The sequence below is a fragment of the Anguilla rostrata genome, chromosome 2, assembly GCF_018555375.3.
Source record: "Anguilla rostrata isolate EN2019 chromosome 2, ASM1855537v3, whole genome shotgun sequence".
Lineage (NCBI taxonomy): Eukaryota > Metazoa > Chordata > Actinopteri > Anguilliformes > Anguillidae > Anguilla > Anguilla rostrata.
Window position 1 is genome coordinate 71,075,457 of NC_057934.1, and position 19,606 is coordinate 71,095,062.

The 19,606-nt window shown below is 41.0% G+C and overlaps 1 protein-coding gene across 1 annotated transcript in view; it reads left to right on the forward strand.

Moving 5' to 3' along the window:
- The first annotated feature begins 229 nt into the window (after nt 1-229).
- The window catches only part of LOC135249080 (stonustoxin subunit alpha-like), a 142,934-nt gene continuing 123,557 nt past the window's right edge, over nt 230-19,606 (forward strand). Inside the window, exon 1 of the mRNA XM_064324355.1 lies at nt 230-434. The gene's annotated coding sequence lies outside the window, so the exon portion shown is untranslated. The remainder of the gene's footprint in view (nt 435-19,606) is intronic.

Here is a 19,606-nt window from a genome sequence, read left to right on the forward strand (position 1 = left end):
ATTTATTTATTTATTTATTTATTTATTTATTTATTTATTTTTAAGTTTTACACCGAAATTGTCACAAAAGTTCACTCAGCTGTTTCTAGGTTATGCCCGAGACCGGGCGTAATTAAATTAGTAAACTCAAAAGTGAAAAGAATCTTAATCTGAGTTGTTTTTATTTGGTGCCCACACCTCCACGTTAAGACCGGCGGTGGGTGGGCAAAGATACTTACTTGTTTGCTATAACTGAAATGGGAAATGAAAGTGATTCACAGAATACACACAATGCAGTTCTATACAACGCAGTTTGTTAGTGCGTCGTGAGCCTTTTTATGTGTTTAGTGTTTAGCTCTACTTAATTAACGTCAACCAATTGTTGCAATACGTCGTATGTGCGCCAGCACTAGGCTATTGAGACGCAAATAAACGGAACGGACCCTGACAAATAGGTGAGTACAACTGACAGGTAACGTGCTTGTTATTTGACAGCTTTTAACAGACATCAATTGTTTCACTATTCACTTTCTTATCTTGTTGTGCTTGTAACCTCAACCACTCATTGGTGATAGTGCGACATCCATCTATAGGCTTAACACAAACTCCTTGACGTATGTTTCAAAGCACATTGAACATTATCTCAAGGTAGAGCGTTTTAATGCTAATAGCCCTACTGTTCTTGAGGCCCCTGTCCGTATTCTTCACCTGAGTGAATGTCCGTGTTGTTCCGTCTTGTAACTTCAATGTTTGACAGCATATGCCGAGCCATACACTGTATAACAAAGTAAATAAATAAATGAAGGGACTAGCTATTCTCTGTATTGTACATGCTTTGCTGTTCCTTAAGGAAATGAAATAGGTAAGGTGCAATATTTTACTAGTATGGAAATACTCTCTCAAAATATATTTTCCACCGAAAATAATGGAAACAGTCGATAATTTCACAGTTATTGGTCATCTTTACGACATAGCTCAGGAGGTAAGACTGATTGTCTGGCAGTCGGAGGGTTGCTGGTTCGAACCCTACCCTGGGCGTGTCGAAGTGTCTTTGAGCAAGACACCTAACTGCTCTGGCGAATGAGAGGCATCAATTGTAAAGCGCTTTGGATAAAAGCGCTATATAAATGCAGTCCATTTACAATATAATGTGTTCGTAGGCTGCTAAGTTTTTTTATGAGTTATGTGTCAAGCTCTATTTAATTTACGTCAATCAGTTCTTCCAATACATTGTATGAGCACCAGCACAAGTACTTTCACTTTCATTTACTGATTAGTTTATTACAGTGTACAATATTATTTCAAATTTATTAAAATAAATACGTTTTTTTGCCGTTAAATTATCACTAAACATTTGGCTATTACTGAAAAGGTACAATGTAACTTCATCCTAGTTGCTTTTATTTGGTGCGCATGCCTCCACTTTATCACGGGTGTTTTGTCGGTCTGTACTACCTTGTGGAAATGTTCTACCTGTAGTGTAAATGTATTGCCATATCTATTGCTTTTTGCGGAACTATAGGAAACCACTGTCGCAAATAAACTGCTACTTTAGTAGCCAATACGTCGGCAGGCCTTCGTACCTTATCAGAAAGTATTTCTAAGTTAATTACATTATTATTTTTATTAATTCATCCAACAGTAATCGCAAAAAGTTTCTGGTCTGGGTTTCCAAGTCTTTGTAGCCAAAGATGGGCTTTTTCTTTCCATTAATCTCCCTTGACCGCGACAGAATAACAAAGCTAACAACATAAAACTACCGCTGAGGTTTTGTACATATATTATTACTAATGACAAACTGCTCATAAAATAATAGGCAGTATATCTTGATGGCCTATTTTGCCCTGTTAAAAATCCTAACACTGGAGTTCTATAGGAAATATTCTTTTAAAAAAAAAAATATATATATGCCTTCATAAAACACACGAAAGTGCCAAAACAGTGAGATTGTGCTGCACAATTGGTCGAAACAGGTCCTACGCGAACAAGGCTAATACATTTTAAATTGTCCCGTGTTAATTATGCCACGGGTTGGACTACCTGTAACCAGCAGAGGGCGCCAAAGACTCCTTGTTGTTCTGGACACTGGTTAGCCTCCCTTGTTATGTTGACCCAGCCCTCTTGTTAACTAGCTCACCTGTACCTCATTGTCTCTGTCATGTGCCTTGTTTGCGTGTTTTCTCAGTGTACTTAAGCCCGGTCCTCTGTCTATGTCTTTACTAAGTCTTCATGATTCCTTGGTGTATCTCAAGTTCAATCCACTTTTGACCTCGCTGAATAGTTTGCCTGATTCGACTCGGATTGTTATCGGTAATCTCGTTTGGATTTTCCCTTGCGTGTGTTTGCTTGTTTCACGGACTGATCTGTATTTGACTCTGGCTCTGTTTTTTGGATTCAGATTTTTTTTTTTTGGATTACGAATTGGACTTGTTCTGCCTACTTGCAGCTTTTTCCCTGCTTAGGATTGTTGTCTTGTTTTTTGTTTTTCTTGCCTAGTTGCCGAGTTTTTGAATTCTTGTGTTTTTTGTGTGGAATAAAAACCAACCGAACTCCTGCTTGTGTTGCTCTGCACTTCAGTCATCTCCAGTCTCTGGTAGCTTCGTGGACTAGGTGTTTGATGATACCCATGCTGGGGACCAGGGTTCAAGCCCCAAGTCTGACAAATTCAGCTCTGACAGTGTTAATTAAACTTAAAACGGATAACATTTAGTCCCACATTACAGAGTAGGAACAAATGTTATCTGATAAGAGTTGAATTAACACTTAGTGTTGAGTTAACACGGGACATTTTACTGTCCATCTTAAAAGTATGTTGCACGCCACCATGACCTATCTTTCAGTGCAGTGGCAGAATTAATTCAGGTGTATGGCGTCTCAGAATCATACATTTGTGGACGTGACGCTATACACGGGAAAAAATATTCAATTGTAAGGTGCGCTGTGCAATACCTTTTTATTTTATTTGGTATGACAACTGCGTGCATCCTCAGGCGAATCTTCGGATCCGCATCTCCGCGAAAGGACCGTGACGTCATTATCTCCGTCTGTTGTGGAGACAGAAACAAACGCGGCTCGGTAACTTTTTCTTATAATGATTGATAACAGAAACGTAATTTGTAAACGTATATCCATCATCTTAATACCGCTCTACTTTATCTTAAGTTGAATAGCTAAACCTTAATGAATTGGTCCCACCCTCAAAATGTTCTTTTTTGACTCACTTATGTTGTTAATCACTACCTCATTTTAGGAGATTTCAGTCAGCAAATCTCTCTAGTGTTTACGATTGTACAGTTATTGTATTAGTTTTTTCTTTCTCTTTTTTTTCCTTTTTAAATTGTTATGGAGGTTGAGTTTCATTCTTTAAGTATTACGTCCTTAAATGTCAGGGGTATTCGTGTTGCAACTAAGAGGAAAGCTTTTTTTTTATTTTGTAAAAGAAGTGAAGTGGATTTAATTTTTTTTCAAGAAACAAATTCTAGTGAGGCAGATGCTAATTATTGGAAAACGCAATGGGGTAACTTGACCTATTTTAATCATGGTACAAACCATTCAGCAGGAGTCTCTATTTTTTTGCATAAGTTTAAAGGGGATATTTTAGAAAAAGTAGCTTCTACTGGTGGAAGGTGGATATCATTGGTGATTAAACGGGAGAACAGTATTTTTATTATTTGTAATTTGTATGGCTATAATTCTCATGCTCCCAATAGAATTTTATTTAGTCAAATAGCTGATAAGCTGAAAGATCTTCAAGATAAATACCCAGGTTCATATATAATATGTTGTGGGGACTTTAATGTATCCCCTGATGATTTACTAGACCGATTTTCCCCAAGAATAGCTCAGAGCAATCAAAACAGAAATTTGGTGCAACTATTATGTACAGATCTATCCTTGACTGATTCATGGCGTTTTTTAAACCCTGATAAACAGGAGTTCACCTGGAGCAATAGAAACTTATCTTCAAAATCTAGAATTGATCTATGCTTAATTTCAACTTCAGCCCTACATGTTATTAATGAGGTGTCCCACTTAGCTGCTCCCCTAACTGACCATAAACAAATAATTGTGAAATTAGGTTGTGCACAGAACTCAAGTAATCTATGTGGTTACTGGAAAATTAATATCTCCCTTTTGATTGACAAGAACTTTAATGGCGAGGTTGCATACTTGATAAAAACCATTTTTAGAGATACAGTAGATGAAGAAAACAAGAATAAATGGGATTTCTTCAAATTTAAAGTTAGATGCAGTGCAATCAGAAGAAGTAAAGAACTCAAACATGATTTCTATGAAAGAAGCAAAATTGATGGAAAAACTTAACTTTTTATTGAATAAAAAAGATATCTCTAGTGAAGAACAAGTTGTATTAAAAGATATTCAACTTAAACTGGACCAAGCATATCTGGACTTGGCTAAAGGTGCTTATGTTAGATCTCGGGCTAAATGGTTAGAGAAAGTGGAAAAAAATACCAATTATTTTTTTGCTCTTGAGAAAAGAAATCGTAAAAAGAAATTCCCTTACTGCTCTTAATATTGACGGTGCCTTATGTAAAGACCCAAAAAGAATTTCTACCTTTGCTTACAAATTTTATGAAGATCTGCATAGTTCTAAATTTAATTCTGTTGCTTGTGAGGCATTTCTTGGAAATATCCTAAGCAAAATCCGAACTATTGACGATCAGTTTAAACAATTATGCGAGGCTGACCTTACTATTGAGGAAATTAAAAATGCTTTATTTTCAATGAAAATAGACAAATCCCCGGGAATTGATGGGTTATCCATTGAGTTTTACATGCATTTTTGGGAATTTATTAAATAACCTTTATTTAACATGCATAGACAGTGTATCAGTCAAGGAGAGATGGTTCCCACAATGAGACAGGGCATTATATCTCTCATTCCTAAGCCTGAAAAGGATTCATTATTAATTGATAATTGGCATCCCATCACACTCCTATCAACAGATTACAAAGTTTTGGCTTTACTCTTTGCCAACAGATTAAGAAAAGGATTGGACTGTTTAATTGTGGAGACTCAAACTGGCTTTATGAAAAACCGTCATATTAGTAGTAATATTAGACTTATTTTAGACTTACTAGATTATAAAGAGGAGATAAATTCCAATTTAAATAAATTATAAATTTGTGGGCATTATCAATACGTTATATAAAAACATAAATAGCTCTGTCATACTTGGCTTTAACACTTCCAATAGATTTCAGATTAATAGAGGGGTACGTCAGGGATGCCCAATCTCCCCCTTTTTGTTTATTTTAATCACAGAATTATTATCAATTAATATTATTGACGAAAATACATTAGAAGGGATTTCAATTTTTGGTAGGGAAGTCAGAATTTCTCAGTTGGCAGATGACACCATCCTTTTCTTGAAAAACCAACATTATATACCTATTGCTATTAATTTAATTTAAAAATTCTCAGATGCCTCTGGTCTAAAACTAAACTTAACTAAATGTGAAATTTTATCTTTACATAATTGCAGTGAATCTGTAATGTATGACATCCCAGTGAAGGATTCTGTTAAATATCTTGGGATACATATTACGAAAATCTTGTGACTAGACAAGACTTAAATTTTTTCAGTAGAATATAAATATTATTAATATTTAATTTTTGGCTTCAAAGAGATCTTTCGATTATTGGGAGAGTCCTCCTGTCCAAGGCTGAAGGCCTATCTCATTTTGTATACCCATCCTTGTCATCATTTGTTCAGGAATCTACAGTCAGTGAAATAAATAAAACGTTTTTAGATTTCCTTTGGAAAAATAAATCAAACAAACTTAAAAAAAAAATGGTAATGTCTAACCCCAGAGAGGAAGGGGGGCTTGAATTTATAGACTTTAATGACATAGTAAACACCTTTAAAATTAATTGGTTAAGAAGATTCCTTCTAAATCCAAGTTCTATTTGGTATTTTATCCCAAACCACATTTTTAATAAAATCGGTGGTCTCTCTTTTCTTTTAAAATGCAATTATTTACCATATAAGCTACCAATCCTCCTATCCAAATTTCACCAGCAAGCCCTCCTTGCTTGGAAACTGGCCTATGTCCACAATTTCTCCCCGCACAAATCCCTCCTATGGAATAATAGTGATATTACTTGTAAAAATAAATCTCTATTTTTTCCAAAATGGCACCTGAGAAATATAAATCACACACTTAATCTTTTTGATGATTTTGGCAATGTTTTATCTTATGAAAGGTTTATGGAAACTTATAACTTTCCAATCCCCTTTAAGGAATACAATTCTGTCATACGAGCTATTCCTCCCGGGCTAACTCAGTTAATTAGAAACTACCTTTGCTGTGGTAAGATAGATAATGCAATACCAGTATTGCTGTTGGATGGTTTAGAGCTCACAGACAAAAAATGTATCATTACATTACATTACATTACATTACAGGCATTTGGCAGAAGCTCTTATCCAGAGCGACGTACAACAAAGTGTATAACCATAACCAGGAACAAGTATGACGAAACCCCTAGAGAGAAGTACCGGTCCAAGTACAGGGAACAACCGCATAGTTCAACTTGGACCCTGATGGTTAAACTGATTAACCCTAACAACGAGAACGGCAACAACGCAATCTATGGAAAAATAAAAATAAATAAAAATACAAGTAGTCGTTAAGACAGTTGATGCGCCTAAGTCACCTATGAAACAGCTGCCTAGTTACAACCCTAAGTTTAGTCATTTACAGGGGGGAAGGGAGGGATGGGGAGAGGTGCAGCCTGAAGAGGTGGGTCTTCAGTCGTCGTTTGAAATGGGTCACAGTCTCAGCTGTTCTGACCTCCACAGGGAGGTCATTCCACCATCGTGGGGCCAGAACAGACAGGAGACGTGTTCTGGTAGTGCAGGTGCGAAGAGGGGGAGGTGCTAGGCGTCCTGAGGTAGCAGAACGGAGGGATCTGGCTGGCATGTAGGGTTTGAATATCTTGTGGAGGTATGCTGGGGCTGATCCCTTGACTGCCTGGTATGCTAGGACCAATGTTTTAAATTTGATGCGAGCTATAACAGGCAGCCAGTGGAGGGTAGTGAGCAGGGGAGGTATCAACAAACATATTCGCCAAATATTTCAACAAAGGAACAAAGTGGTGCCAAGAGGTAAATTCTACTGGAGAACGTGTATTGGGGATATTTGCTGGAAAAGGGCTTGGCTTCTGGCATATAAATATTGCATTTATAATAAAACCAAGGAGACTCATATTAAACGTCTACATAAAATATATCCAACCAAGGCATTTATGGCTAAATTTACAGATATTGACAGCTTTTGTACTTTTTGCAATAAAGCTGATGAAATTCCTGTCCATCTGTTTTAAAGCTGTGAAATAACAAAGAAATTCTGGGAAGATTTAGCATCTTACTTATTTTCAAATTCTAATATTATATATTCCTTCATGTTAAAAGACATTGTTTGTTATTATGATAACAAAAATAATAAAACATTGGAATATGTAGTTAACTTCTTTATTCTTATTGCAAAATTTTTTGTTCATAAACTGAAATTCTTTAACTCCCGTCCTGCCTTGCGTCTCTTTTTGATTGAACTGGATTCACTTATATCGTCAATTAAAATACTACAGTCAAAAGTTGATAAAATATTTACAAATTTTTTTTGAAGAATCCCCTGTTGAAATGTAACTCCACAACATAAAATACGTATAGGATAGATTACTTAAGGCTTATTGTATTCAGTTTAAGACCGATTTTCACCGAAAAATACCCAGATTTTTTTTAGTCCAATAGGTTCAAAAGACACCTATTCGTTTAAACTCGTTTTCACTCGGGTTTTATGTTTTCACGCATTTAAAAAAAGTGTTTCCTCTTTACGTGAGATTAGGTAAACAGTGTCCTCTTGTGGCGAAATTTACTTTTGTCAATCCCCACCCAAGTCCTGTTCCTTATTTACTGTTGCTAATACCGCCAAGCCTTCTCTTAAGAAAGCAAGTTTCCACAAAAACCCCATTTAGAGAAACCTTCAGATATATTAACCTGTGTTGGCAGCTACAAATTTTATTGACCACAGACTACCCCCTTGTTAATCAAGCGACTCCTGGGTAAATTATAGTGAACTGTATTTAATTATTTTCATGGTAATCTTAAAAAACAGCCTGACCTCACAATTTGTTTTCATGAAGAAAAAATGATTTCCTACCCATATTTGCAGAGGAAATGTTATCCATTGAACAAACAAAGGAAACCAAAAATAACACTCAAATAAATAGCCTAAGTCTAGATGTGGCTATGAATTTCTAAATTATGTTAAATTTCAGTAATTCCTGGAAACACGCCCAATATTCTTTATGGACCTTCATGAAATGTTAAAAAGTGAAAATGTCCCTTGGTTGACACTGTACTGGCTGCATTGCAAATGAAATCCTGTCTTGCCTCCAGTTTAACTGCATTTGTCAAAGCAAAATTGCATAGTGCCAAGCTAAATATTTTCTGTGTCAATGAGCAAAATCCAAAAACTTACATTTATGGAAACTCTCCCCAACATATTTAGTTAGAGGTAAAAGTTTTCTCTAATAGAAACATAAGTGGATGTATGACAAGGTTGGAATTATTCAGGGCTAGATTGACACAAAGCATAAACATCACATTAGCGACGAGGATTGAAACGGAACACGTTTTGCCGTAGAAAGGTAGAGGAAAATACACCGAGTGAGTTGCTGAACTAACACACTTACAAGCTGGGAGAAAAAGCTAAAACGAAGGCTCTTTGAACATGGGCAATGTCTCCCTACCCCACTTTGATACCGAAAGTGATCCCAGCTCACTTGGACCGCGTTGGATCAAATGGGTGCAGAGGTTTGAGAATTATACCACTGCTACGAATATTACTGGAGAGCCTATATTAAAGGCATTGTTGCATTTAACCGGAGACTTTAATAGCGGAGGCAGGGAAATACGCAGACCCTAAACAGTAGCTTGTAGCGTATGTTTGCTAAGAACTGTGACTTTGACAATGTTGATAAGGAAATTATAGCCCAATTGATACAAAGCTGCTCATCAGCCAGGATGCGCAGGAAAGCTTTGAGAGGGTCTGATCTGGCTCGGAATGCCCGTCTTCATCACAGGAGAACGGTGGAGTTGTCCGAACAACAAGCGACGGGCATAGAACAAGGTACAGCTGCCGCAGTAAATGCACTGCATCAGAATACACAGAACAAACATCCAGCTACATACAAACCTGCATGGAAAGCAAAATAAAACAAGAAGTGCAGAAACTGTGGAGGTACAGTCAGGTCCATAAATATTTTGACATTGACAAAGTTATTGTTATTTTAGCACAGCATATTGGAGTTGAAATTAAATAATGAATATGAGCTCAAAGTGCAGACCTTCAGCAATAATTTGAAGGTATTTACATCCAAATTGGGTCGACGGTGTAGGATTTACAGCACTTTTTATATGTGGTCCCCCCCTTTTTAAGGGACGAAAGGTAATTGGACAATTGGCAGCTCAGCTGTTCCATGGCCAGGTGTGTGTTATTCCCTCATTATTTCATTTACAAGTAAGCAGATAAAAGGTCTAGAATTGATTTCAAGTGTGGAATTTTCATTTGGAATCTGTTGCTGTTAACTCTCAATATGAAGTCCAAAGAGCTGTCACTTGCAGTGAAGCAAGCCATCATTAGGCTTAAAAAACAAAACAAAAAAACCCTTCAGAGAGATAGCGAAAACATTAGGTGTGGCCAAATCAACTATTTGGTACATTCTTAAAAAGAAAGAATGCGCTGGTGAGCTCAGGAACACCGAAAGGCCCAGAAGGCCACAGAAAACAACTGTGGTGGATGACAGAAGAATACTTTCCCTGGTGAAGAAAAACCCCTTCACAACAATTGGCCAGATCAAGAACACCCTCCAGGAGGTAGGCGTATCTGTGTCAAAGTCAACAATCAAGAGAAGACTTCACCAGAGTAAATACAGAGGGTTTACCACAAGATGTAAACCATTGGTAAGCCTCAAAAACAGGAAGACCAGATTAGAGTTTGCCAAAAAACATCTAAAAAAGCCTGTACAGTTCTGGAACAACATCCTAACTTGTACCAGAATGATGGGAAGAGAAGAGTATGGAGAAGGGAAGGAACTGCTCATTATCCAAAGCATACCACCTCATCTGTGAAGCATGGTGGAGGTAGTGTTATGGCATGGGCATGCATGGCTGCCACTGGAACTGGTTCCCTTGTATTTATTGATGATGTGACTGCTGACAAAAGCAGCAGGATGAATTCTGAAGTGTATAGGGCTATATTATCTGCTCAGATTCAGTAATGGGCCGACAGCTCAGGAGGTAAGAGCGTTTGTCTGGCAGTCGGAGGGTTGCCGGTTCAATCCCCCACCCTGGGCGTGTTGAAGTGTCCCTGAGCAAGACACTTAACCCCTAATTGCTCCCAACGAGCTGATTGGTACCTTGCATGGCAGCCTTACACTGTTGGTGTGTGAATGAGTGTGTGTGTGAATGAGAGCGATCAATTGTAAAGCGCTTTGAATAAAAGCGCTATATAAATGCAGTCCATTAACAATTTACCAAGCCAAATGCTTCAAAACTTATTGGACAGTGCTTCACAGTGCAGATGGACAATAACTCGAAACTGCAAAAGCAACCCAAGTATTTTTTAAGGCAAAGAAGTGGAATGTTCTGCAATGGCAGAGTCAATCACCTGACCTGAATCCAATTGAATATACATTTCACTTGCTGAAGGCAAAATTGAAGGCAAAAGGCCCCAAGAAAAAGCAGGAACTGAAGACAGCTGCTGTAGCGGCCGGGCAGAGCATCAAGGGAAGAAACCCAGCGTCTGGTGATGAGTATGGGTTCAAGACTTCAGAGAGTCATTGACTGCAAAGGATTTGCATGTTCATACATTATTTTTGACAAAACCCTTAAATTAAAGCTGAAAGTCTACACTTAAGTCACATCTTGATTGTTTCATTTAAAATCCATTGTGGTGGCATACAGAGCCAAAATGATGAAAATTGTGTCACTGTACAAATACTTATGGACCTAACTGTATGTGGCTGTTAAGATAAACAAAACGGTTTCTAGGAACTACTTTTCGCCCCTGAACCACACGTCCATAACACCCCCCTGTTGTGTGGTCATTTTCTCATGAATGACTGGCTCGCACTACATTATCCCTTACATATAAAGAGTTTTTGGGAGCACTTGTCAACCCCGTCAGCTTAAACGATTGATGGAGTTGACAAAATTGAATGTTTTTCCATCTTAACCATGTCTTGTACACTGGAGTCATTTTGTTTTTTCCTCAGTTGCTAGCTGCCTCTATAACCTAAACTAAAATGCCAACATTTATTCCACAATTCTTAACTAAGATTATCATAATGGGAAGACGGTGTTGACACGTTAAAGTTGTGACTGCAGTGATATCAACATTGTTTGTTTAAAATATAAAATTGAAAACTTACCAGACCAAGTGTCCTACTGTTGCATCCACTTAGAGCAGGACGTGGAAAAGGGGTCCTCAGGGCTATAGCTGACCATGACATTTTCTGATTTATTCAGGATTATAAAAAATTCTGACGGAGTTGACAGAAAGTGAGGACGCAAATTTGATAGGCAGTTTTTTATGGAAAATATAATTTAAAGTTTATAAAACCATTCATTTCATTTGATATTTATATTTATTCATTTGTAGCATTTTTAAACACTTTTTTTGGCAGTTTGACATTGTAACCTCTTGCTGAGGACAGGTTAAGTTACATGTACATTCCGAGTACAGAGCCTGCATTTTAACACATTCTAATGAAATTATTTTTAAAATATATGAAATTAATTTTATGAGCATACACAGGTCCTTTAAATTTATTATTATTATTATTAATTTCTTGATTTTTAACGCAAAGAAGACTTTTCGATGTAGGACATGTTTTGTCCCTTATCTCAAGAATCAGTGATATACGTATAAGAGGTATGATTTATTTCTACAGAAAGAGTCCGGCACTTACACATAACAAGATGGAGAAGCCCAAACAGAAGAAAGTAGGGGCACTTCCCTCCAGCGTGTCCTAGGTCTGCCCTTGGGTCTCCTCCTCCAGAGGGAGGTGCCCAGGAGGCATCCTTATCAGATCCCCAAACCACCTCAACTGACTTCTTTCAATGCGGAGGAGCAGTGGCTCTACTTTGAGGTCCTCTTGGACAGCTGAGCTCTTCACCCTATCAAGGAGAGTAAGCCCTGCCACCCTACAGAGAAACCCCATTTCTGCTGCTTGTATTCACAATCCCACTCTTTTGGTCACCACCTATAGCTTGTTACTATAGGTGAGAGTAGGGACGAAGATCGACTGGTAAATCAAAAGCTTTGCCTTTTGGCTCAGCTCTTTCGTCACCACCACCGTCCGATACAAGGCCTGCATTACTGCGGTTGCTGCACCTAGACGGCAGTTGATCCCTGAAGCTCTTTTTCCCCTCACTCGTGAATAAGACCACAAGATACTTGAACTCCTCCACTTGGGGCAGTTGCTCCCCCCTTACTTGAAGGGGGCAAACCATCTTTTTCCAGGAGGGGACCATAGCCACAGACTTAGAAGTGCTGATCCTCATCCCGACCACATCACACTCAGCTGCAAACCGCTCTAGTATGCGTCGAGGCCAAGTACGATGAGGCCAAGATTACATTACACTACATTACAAGCATTTGGCAGACGCTCTTATCCAGAGCGACGTACAACAAAGTGTATAACCATAACCAGGAACAAGTATGACGAAAACCCTAGAGAGAAGTACCGGTCCAAGTGCAGGGAACAACCGCATCGTTCAACTTGGACCCTGAAGGTTAAACTGTTTAACACTAACACAAACGAGAACAGCAACAACGCAGTCTATGCAAAAATACAAGCAGTAGTTAAGACAGGTGCATTAACTAAGTCACTTACAAAATAGCTACCTAGTTACAACCCTAAGCTTACAGTCATTTACAGGGGGGTAGGGAGGGATGGGGAGAGGTGCAGTCTGAAGAGGTGAGTCTTCAGTCGTCGCTTGAAGTGGGTCAGTGTCTCAGCTGTTCTGACCTCCACGGGGAGGTCATTCCACCATCGTGGGGCCAGAACAGACAGGAGACGTGTTCGGGAAGCGCAGGTGCGAAGAGGGGGAGGTGCCAGGCATCCTGAGGTCGCAGAACGGAGGGGTCTGGCTGGCATGTAGGGTTTGAATATCTTGTGGAGGTATGCTGGGGCTGATCCCTTGACTGCCTGGTATGCTAGGACCAATGTTTTAAATTTGAAGATAATGATGTCACTGCAAACAGCAGAGATGTCACTCCTATGTCCCTAAACTAAAAACACTCTATACCTCGGCTGCGCCTTAAGATCCTGTCAATGAATCCCAAGAACAGGATGGGAGGCAAAGTACACCCTTGGCGAAGTCCGACACCCATTTTGAATGAGCTTGACTTAATGCCAAAAATGCGAACACAGCTTTCGCTCTGAGTATACAGGGACCGAATGGCACGCAACAGCAACCCCGGCACCCTATGCTCCCACAGCACCTCCCACAAGATTGACTATAATTGGAACACACCCTTCAGTCTTCAGCCCTGCATGGATCTGATCAACTGGTCTCTCAACGCAATTGATAGTATTTTCTCGACGAGAAGAACGGGTCAGGGAGAGCCCTCTTGCCCTGACGGAACGTTTGCAGCCGGATACACGATGGACTCCTGGAACGAGTGGAGGGTCGTGTGCCTGTCGATCCTTTCCGTTGAGGATGTTGAAGACGTTTACTTGATTGGAATTATGATAACAGGCTTTCTGCTGTTTGGAGCTGGCAGCATCCTGATTTATCGCAAAATGCCAAAGGCGTTGGCAGCACTAATTGGGAAGCTGCCCGCCATTGAGGGAACGGGCAGGGCTGTCAACACTCAGACTCAAGCGATTTGTGAGCTCAATCGCAAACTGGATGCGATTGGATCGCAAATTCGCATGACGGATACCAACTTGGAGAAGTTGTCGGTTCGGCTCACTGAAATGGGCCACTAATTCGGATGATTGGAACAACGCTGAGAGAACCACAGGACTAAAGGTAGACGAAAAATGCAGAAGTCTGCCTGAACCCAAAACAATCCTTATCCTCATCGGCTCCCCCACATCGGCCTTGGAAGGCTGATATCTCTCCACTCTCCTGGATTGTTATGCAGACAGATGCTCGGCCCTACCCCTACCTCCCTGCTCCTATGGAACTTTGTCTCTGGATCAGGACTCTTCGAGGTCGTCTCCACGGCAACAGCCGTGTCCTCGTCATCAGTATCAGACGGCAGAGACAATGTTGAGACTGTGGTGGAGATGAAGTCCATGGACTTACACACACACGCACATGAAGATAACACGCACACCACCTCCTACTCAACGCCTTCTTGGCTCCCACCCCCCCTCCCTCCCCCGTTACAGTGCAGTCTGCTGAGGGTTGATGCGATGCGCCTGAGCGGCTGCGCGCTCCCCCCAGTGTCTGTGCTGCGACACTTCCCCTCCCCGACACCCTACCCCCTACCACATGTGCAAGTCTTCGAGTTTTGTTGTAATGTTTGTAATGTTTGTAATGTTTTTATGATGTTGCTATGTGCTGAGGTTTTTCTTCGTTTCAATGAAAGGAGTGCCCTCTCGTTTCATTGAAAGGACTGTTTTTTTCCTCCTCCTTCCTCCTGTTCTCTCATTTCTCATCTAATAAGTTGGCGCCGCAGATGGCTGCCTCGGTGTGTTGACCAAAACAAATTCCTCGTATGTGCAAATGTACTTGGCAATAAAATACGATTCTGATTCTGATTCTGATTCTGATTCTGAGTCCCCCTTCTTAAAAATGGGGGCCACCACCCTGGCCTGCTACTCCAAAGGTACTGTTCCCGACTTCCACGCGACATTGAGGATTCGTGTCAGCCAAGACACACCACCAACATCCAGAGTCTTAAACATTTCTGGACAAATCTCGTCCACCCCTGGATCTCTGCCACAGAGGAGCTCTCCAACTACCCCAGTGACTTCTGCCACAGAGATAGATCCCCCAGATTGCTCCAGCTCCAAAAAGATGGGCGAGTCTGTTGGATTCAATAGTTCCTCAGAGTGTTCCTTCCACCTTCTGACAATGTCCCCAGCTGAGGTCAGAGTTTCACCATTCCTGCCAAGAATAGCCTGAACAGTGTCCCGCTTTCCCCTCCTGAGGTGCCTAATGGTTTTCCAGAACCACTTTGAGGCCGGCTGAAAGTCCTTCTCCAAAACCTCTCCAAACTCCTCCTATGCCTTGGCTTTTGCTTATGCCACTACCACAGCTTTTTTCACCTGCTGGTACCTGTCTGCTGAATCAGAGGTTCCCCATGGCAACCAGGCTCATAATGCTTATTTCTTCAGCTTGACAGCCTCACTCACTGCTGGAGTCACACGCACTGACCAGGTTTTGACCACAACCTCTTCCAGCCGCTTCCACAATAGAGGTTTTGAACAGGGTCCAATCAGAATCCATGTCCCAAACCTGCTCTGGGATATAGCAGAAACTCTTTTGGAGGTGGGAGTTAAAATTTTTCTGGACAGACTCTTCTGCCAGGTGTTTCCAGCAGAGCTTTGCTACACACTTGGGCCTACCTGGTCTGTCTGGCAACTTCCCCACCATCTAATCCAACTCACCACCAGATGGTGATCAGTTGACAGCTCTGCTCTTCTCTTCACATGTGTGTCCAAAACAAATAGCCGCAGGTCTGATGAAACAATTACAAAGTCAATCATCAACCTTTAGCCCAAGGTGTTCTGGTACCATGTACACTTATGAACATCCTTGCGTTCAAACATCATGCTCATTTTGGACAAACCATGACTAGCACAGAAGTCCAATAACATACCACCACTCAGGTTCAGATCAGAGAGGTCATTTCTCTCTGCAGTCAGTAAGTGGGGCCTTTTCCAGAACCTTTCCCACCTTCTCCAAGAAGGCCGAATACTCTGAACTGCTATTAGGTGCATAAGCCCAAATAACAGTACAAGTTTTCCACACGCAGTCGCATTGAGACGACCCTTTTGTCTACTGCAGTAAACTCCAACTAAGAGGCCACCAGCCAGGTTCTTGTGAGCATCCCCACTTCCGCTCGACATGTCTCACCCTGAACAATTCCAGAGAAGGAGAGAGACCACCCCCTATCCAGGAGTTTGGTTCCAGAGCCAGCCAACACTGTGTGTAGAGGTGAGCCCAACTATATCTAGTTGGTACCTCTTAGCCTCACACACCAACTCCGGCTCCTTCCCCATCAGTGAGGCAATGTTCCTTGTGCCAAGAATCAGTTTCCGTCATCTGGGCAGATGACACACAGATCCTCCCTGTTCTTTCCCCCTATCTGATGGGCATTGCACTGATGGGTGGTGGGCCCATATGGTTGTACCATGTAGTCTTTTCATGTTTGGGCTTGTCAAGATATGTGGGCTGCTCGGCCACCAGGCGCTCGCCTGCAGACACCACCCCCCCGGCATGGCTCCAGAGATGGGTCTCAGTAACCCTATTCCAGGCTGGGTAAATTAAGCTCTGCATTTGTTTACCATTAGTAGGGGTCAATTGGATCATACTCATCTAGGTCCTCACTCCAGACCTGTTCACCTTGGGTGGCCCTACCAGGGGACATGTAAAATCCCCAACAACATAGATTCTGGGGATCATAAAACTTCGCAAGCCCTTCCACCATGACAAGGACATGATCCAGGAAGGGTCTAAAAATATATCAATGGAAAACTTAATTAGCTTATCACAGCTAGATACATAGTAAAACAATTACATTGTACTACAATACAACAAGTGAGCATATAGAATTGGCAGCCCATTTACAAACTCTTTAGGTAAAAGAATACAATTATAATAGTGGGCTTACTTAAAGAAAAAACCACAGAAATAACACTGCATATCAAACAAATAATAAACACATGTTGAACTGCATATGAGCCACAAGGCAATTAAATACAATAGAAGTTTGCTAACAAAATCACATAATGGCTACGCCAAACCTTCACAGATATAAGGATTCACCCAGCTAGCAGCTTTGAACTACAGTGCAACTGGGATATATAACATACTCATATAACAGTACACAGTTCAACACACTATAAACAGAAAATACATTTAACATAATGCAACATATAGCTAGCAATATCGACGGCTACCAGCTAACATTACATTCGTGAGACTACTTTTATTCTCATTTTTAAATACAGTAAATTCCTCCTGTAACACCTCCAGTGAAATATTAAGGACTACTTACATTTAAATGCACGCACACAGCATAACAAATAGGGAGTAAGGATACAGCACACAAATGAATTTCCCAGGTTTCTGTAGTAAGCAAGCAGATCATTACTAGACTCTCTGGCGCTGTTTAATTGTGATGCATTAGACATGTTCACGTGCTGTGTGCATGAGCTGTACATAGTCTCAAACTGAGCAAGTGCTTATGGCAAGCCCTTTTAACGTTTAATAGCCTAACTAGATTCACATGGCTAGTTCATTCACACAAGTATTCATGACTAGTCAAAATACAATTGTAGATATCTTGAACTGGAGTTATGAGTAGTCAAAACTAAAGCAGAGATATCTCGAATTTGAGTCATTACTAGTCGAAAGTCCTTTTAAGATTTATACAAAGAAGTTTTTGGATATCTAAAATTTATAGATATCTTCAATTCTTATTTTTACTAGTCAAAATGCAGATGTAGATATCAAAAACATGCTCCTTGTTGTAAGAAGGTCCTCGTTCTTACTAACCCAGCGACTGCCATGTCAGACATACCTGAAGCATCTTTGTCAGGGTTTTCAATACTGCAGCCCTTGCGTGAAATGAGCTGTTAACTATAAATACAGACAATTTACTGTCTCCAATAAGACGACTGTTTTGCAGTCTCTTTCCAGTTCATGGCATTTTTTTCAAGAACAGCCACCACCATTTCTTCAACCAAAATTAATCACACTAGGCTTGAAAAACACAGTCACGTCAGGCACAGCAGATCTGACAAGGAATAATTCTAATTCAGATATCAAAATATATCATTTTGACTTGTCAAAACGGAATCTATACATTATCAGAAATCTATAATTATCATTTGGTATGAGTGATGTGTCGAATGATGATGTCTGTGATGTCATTATAGATATCTTAAAAGGTATTCTGACTAGTAAAAATATATTTACAGATATCTTGAATTATCATTCTCACTTGTCAGTTTATAATTGCAGATATCTTGAATTGTCATTGTGACTAGTCACATTGTAATTATCACTTCAAACTGCATTTGTAGATATATAAAATGTAATTATGGATAGTCAATCATAACTAGTTCAAACAGTAAGCTTAAAGACCAATATCTATTGCGACGCCTTGCATCAGAGTCACGTCAGGCACAGCATGATACTTTATTGTACCTTGCATGATCTATGTTCTATGGTTGCTCCAACGACCTTCAGTTATGCTTATTGCACATTGCTTTGGATAAAAGTGTCAAATAAAATATAGTATATTTTGCAAACCTAGTGTGACCTGAAGGCCCACCTCTGTTATTATTATCGATATCTGTAATGTGCATCCAGGAAGGCTATTAAATGTTTAAAGGCCTGGACACACACTGCCCCTGGTTTGAAGCTGGGTGTCAGCTGCCCTCCACGTGCTAACTCACAGGCCTGCAGCTTTTGTTATTTTTGTGTGCATATGGTTTAATTTTTGTAGCCTAATTCTCACTATTCCAACTTTACCCCGGCACAGGAGATGGAGATGTCTTCAGGAGAGAGAGAGATGTCTCCAGGAAAGAGAGAAATATCTCTAGGAAAGATGTCTTCAGGAGAGAGAATTGTGTCTTCAGGAGAGAGAGAACAGTCTCTTCAGGACAGAGAGAGATGTCTGCTGCCCAGCGCTTTCCCAGAGGCCTCTGCATTCTCAGGAGCCTCTCTGGAGGGTCAGAGGCATGAGGAAGCACCAGGGAAGGCGGAGACACCTGGCCCCGTGGGATTGGCTGGTGCTGTGGAGGAGGGGCCTGACATGCCTCAGGATACGGACCCTTCAGTTGTGCCTTTTCCACCACCAGGCCAAACTGCGCCACCACCAGGCCAACCTGCGCCACCACCTGGCCAAACTGTGCCACCACCAGGCCAAACTGCGCCACGACCTGGCCAAACTGCACCACGACCTGGCCAAACTGCGCCACCACCTGGCCAAACTGTGCCATCACCTGGGCAAACTGCGTCACCACCTGGCCAAACTGCTCCACCGTCTGGCCAAACTGTGCCACCACCTGGCCAAACTGCACCACCACCTGGGAAAACTGCATCACCACCTGGCCAAACTATACCACCACCTGACCAAACTGCGCCACCATCTGGCGAAACTACACCACCACCTGGGCAAACTGTGCTACCGTCTGGCCAAAATGCGCCACCACCTGGCCAAACTGTGCCACCACCTGGCCAAACTGTGCCACCACCTGGCCAAACTGCGCCACCACCTGGCCAAACTGCATCACCACCTGGCCAAATTGCACCACCATCTGGCCAAACTGCGCCACCACCAGGGCAAACTGTGCCACTGTCTGGCCAAACTGTGCCACCACCTGGCCAAACTGTGCCACCAC